This window comes from Gekko japonicus, unplaced genomic scaffold, assembly GCF_001447785.1.
Source record: "Gekko japonicus isolate JY-2015 unplaced genomic scaffold, Gekko_japonicus_V1.1 scaffold2022, whole genome shotgun sequence".
Taxonomy (NCBI): domain Eukaryota; kingdom Metazoa; phylum Chordata; class Lepidosauria; order Squamata; family Gekkonidae; genus Gekko; species Gekko japonicus.
The window spans coordinates 84,175-88,632 of NW_015162011.1; positions in this window are offsets into that span (position 1 = coordinate 84,175).

Genomic DNA, 4,458 nt, shown 5'->3' on the forward strand with positions numbered 1-4,458 from the left:
TTCTAGTGTAATCCATTCTTTGATCCATACCAGGGCTGCTGCTCTATAATACAGCAGCCAATTTGGGACACCAAATCCTCCCCTTTCCTTTGTATCATGTAGTATTTTCAATCTTATTCTTGCCCTTTTCCCTTGCCATATAAATTTAGATGTTAATTGGTCTAAGTCTTTGATCAAATTTTGGTTTTGCAATATCGGGATAGTTTGAAATAAAAACATCCATCTTGGTAAAATGTTCAATTTTTTGGTAGCTATTCTTCCCATCATGGAAAGTTGCAGATTTTTCAATTTATCCCAATCTTGTTTAGTTGTTTGTAATAAGACTTTATAATTGTCTTCATAGAGTGTACTGCATTTATTTGTAACCGTAATTCCTAGGAACTTTGCTTTCTTTACTATCTGGCATCCCGTAATTTCTTGTAGTTTTTCTTTTTGTTTATCCTCCATATTCTTAGTTATGATTTTTGTTTTTTCTGCATTTATTTTGAAACCTGACATTGCTCCATATTCTTCGATCTTTTCCATCAATCCCCCTACTGTTTCCATCGGATTTTCCAATATAAGTGCCACATCATCTGCAAAGGCTAAGATTTTGAAATGTTCTTTCTTTATTTGAAGTCCAGTTATTTTACTCTACCTTTTTATGGCTTCATTCATAACTTCCAGTACCATAATAAACAAAAGCGGAGATAAAGGGCAACCTTGTCTTGTACCTTTCTGGATCTCGAAGCTATTTGAAAGTTTTCCATTAACTATAACTCTTGCTTTCTGTTCCTTATATATTGCTTGAATCATAGTAGTAAAGCTTTCTCCTGCTTCTAACATATGTAATGTTTTCACCATAAAAGTCCAGTTAGCATTATCAAATGCTTTCTCTGCGTCCAGAAAGATTGTCGCCATATGCTTCTCATGATGCAATTCATAATATTCAAGTACATTCAAAAAAATTCTCAGATTATGCCTCATTTGTTTTTTAGGTAAAAAACCCCGATTGATCTCTGTTTATTGTTTCCACTAATACTTTTTTCAGCTTCTGTGCCAAAATTGATGCATAAATCTTATAGTCCACATTTAAGACTATTGGTCTATAATTTTTCATTTCTTTCTCATCTGAGTTCTGTTTATGAATCAAAGAGATAATTGCTTCTTTCCATGTATCTGGGATTATACCCTGTTCTCTCGCCATATTGCACACTTCCTTAAAGGTCAGTGTGATTTGTTCTTCAAACAAGAGGTAGAATTCTATCGGTAGGCCATCCGGTCCTGGAGCTTTCCCTCTATTTTGTCTCTTTAATGCTTCAACCACTTCCATCATTGAGATTGGTTGTTTAATATTTTTCTTTGCCCTTCTGTAAATTTCGATTTCCACCCCTTGCTCAAAAGGAAGTTCTCAGATCTTGCCTGTAAACAGTGTATAAGTAATTCAAACAGACATGGGACCAGTGCCTTTAGGAAAGGCTGAGGTGGAAGCTGCAGATTTTGTGTATGAATTGACTTGGGATCTTGTGCCTTAAGTATTTTTGAATTCAGTTCCCTGTTCTTTACAATTTGTAAAGTGCTTTCTCCTTCAGTGGGGGAAGTCATCCAAACTGGTTAGGTCATGCCTCCTCTGGTTCCAGGCAGGGCTATGCAAATTTGTGTGGACTGTATTGGCTGAGAGCGAGGCTGACCCTCCAGTTTCCACAGCTCTGCTGCTCCAGTAGGACGCTTGAGCCTAGCTCTGCTTTCTTGAAGACTCTTGCTTTATTGGTATGGAAGATGGAAAAGCCGTGGGAAAAGGCCCCATTGCAGGCCTTAAAAAAGAAAAGACAAGCCTCTCCCAACTCCCGCCTGTGGTTCCAAGCATCGGAGACTGGCCAATGGCAGATACCTCTACAGCAGCACAAGCCACCATCGGTGGGAGACCATTGTGGCAGCCCACTTCCACCTGAGGCTTCAGGCATGGGACTGGCATGGGCCCATCAGTGCTGGCAGATCTACTGGGCCCAAATCCAGAGCCACTCTCTTGGAGTCTCTTGCCCTGTAGATTTGGATGATGGAAAGGCCTTGAGGAAGGGCCCCATTGCCAGTCTTAGAAAGAATGGGGAGACTGTTGTGACAGGCATTGGAGGCTTCAGGTATTGGAGACTGGCACAAGCCTCTGGCACAGGCCTCTGCCAGCTGTGCTGGAAAAACCCAGCAGAGCTCTACTGGGTCCAAGCAACCATGAGGAGATCTCAGTGGGTGGCCCGCCCCACACAGACTTGGAGACTTCTGGGCTTACTGGGTCCAAGCAACCATGAGGAGATCACAGTGGGTGGCCCGCCCCACACAGACTTGGAGACTTCTGGGCCTACGGGGAGCGAGAGAGCTGGAGCTGAAGGTCAGATCCCCTCCAGATACATTGGGGCAGTAGGGTAAGGACCCCCAAGGTGAACAAGGACTGATACAAGCAGGGATGGCAGGGTGGCAGGGCAGCTCCCCTCCAGCCTCTCTGAGTTCATGAAAATTCCAATAGGGCAGCCGCTCAGGTTTCCCCCCACACTTTTCCTGCCCTCCCTCTGCAGATTGGAGGACTCAGGCCTTTACTCTAGCTAGGACACCAAGTCTGCTATGCAATCTCTTCAGGCACATGGCTGCCTGACCAATGTGTGTGTGTTTTTTAAATCATCTCACACCCTCCATGGACATAGTCCACTTAGGGACCAGAATTCAGACGAAGATGGCCAAAGTGTTTCTACCTGCAAAGAAGCAGGAAAAATTGTTGGAAGGGGTGAAAGAAACCCAACAGAGGCTGGTGGACCTCATGCACATGTTGACAGTACTGGGGGTGAGGATGTAGTTCATAGATGATTCTGTGGGCCTGCTTCCATTCCAAGCCTTTACAATGGATTCTTCTCCCTTATCAGAAGGACACACACAGAAGGACACACCCACATATGCAAATAGAGCACAAATAAATCAAGATACAATACTCAGATTGTAGCTTGGGCATATAACTGATTTGGATGACTTCCTCCACTGAAGGAAAACAAAACATTGGAACTTACCTGAAGGTTTCTTCTCTGTGGTGGGGTGAAGTCATCCACATCCCACCCACCCCAAATCTAGTCATATGCAAAATCTTTTATGGAGCTGGGCTACATTAAGTCTGGAGGGTCAGAGACTTCCGGTTTTGGCGATGTAAATGGCGGACGCGCTGCTCAGGAGCTCCCGAGGGTGTGATCCGTGAACCAGCGGATGGAGAGGGGGTGCGATCGTATGCACGCGTACACACACGGAGCCCTTGCGAAGAGTTCCCAGCCATGGGGCTCTGAGGATCGCTTCTCCCCCGGCATGTTGCCAGTGGATTGAGGCGCTCCGATGCCCCAACGGTCTTGCCGCTGTGTTCCAGTACTGGACTCAGAGATGCACACTGGGACAAGCGTGTGGAGGTTGGTCATTGTACACGATTGATGGCGAGATCTACATGATCTACATTAAGAGTGAGTTTGGTTGAAGTGAACACCAGAGATCTGGCTGAAAGTCCCCCTTAAAGAAAGCGAGGGGGGGTGGGCCCCCCGGGGCCCACCCATGAAAATAAAAACAGACTTAGAGCATGAAGGGGGGCAGAACTAAAAGTGGAAAGAGACTATATTAAGGAACTTACAATACACTTCCAAGTGATTTTCAGGCTTTAGAGACTTTTGGCAATTTTACTCTAAAGGTAAACATCCTCAAAGATGTCACTGAAGAAGATGGAGAAAGATAAGCAATCAAAACCAAACCTTCTTCAGGAAGTGCCAGCCCAGCAAGTAAGGTCATGTGACCGGATGTAACCATAGACTTCTCTAAGATTCTAACAGAGGCTTTGCGACCCCTGCTGGAGCAAATGAAGATTGAACTTTGCTGCACAACAGCAGCAACTAAGCGAGAATATTAAAAAACAGAGCAAACAGTTGAGCACCTCAAAGAAGTGGATGCCAACTCCAAAAAACTTAAAAAACAAATGCAGGAGATGGAAAAAAAGAGAAACACGGATGAAGCCCAGCTTTTACAGCTCCAAATAGAAAAGGCAAGCTTTATTCTGAGATTTCAGGGAGTTCCTGAGTCTAAAGGGGAAAATCTTAGATCATGACAGGGGTCATTTCGTAAAAAAAGAGCTAGGGGGACTCATTAGCACAACTCATTAGCATATGCCACACCCCCTGACATCACCGGAAGTGTGTCCTCCCCACAGCCGGCGGCGACCTCCAGCGGGCACCAGCAGGGAGCTCCAGGCCGCGCCCTCCCGCACCTCACCCGGGGGGATGGCGTCCCCCCGTGTCCCCCCCCCCAAATGACCCCTGGATCATGATTGATGCTTTGGGACCAGTTGCAGATTTAAAAGCGGATTTTTTACAAGGTGAGATGGATGTGATCTACAGGTCATATTCAGAGTATATTAAGAAAAATAATCTGCCCGGCGAGGTGGTGGTTAGATTCTCCAGAAGACAAGTG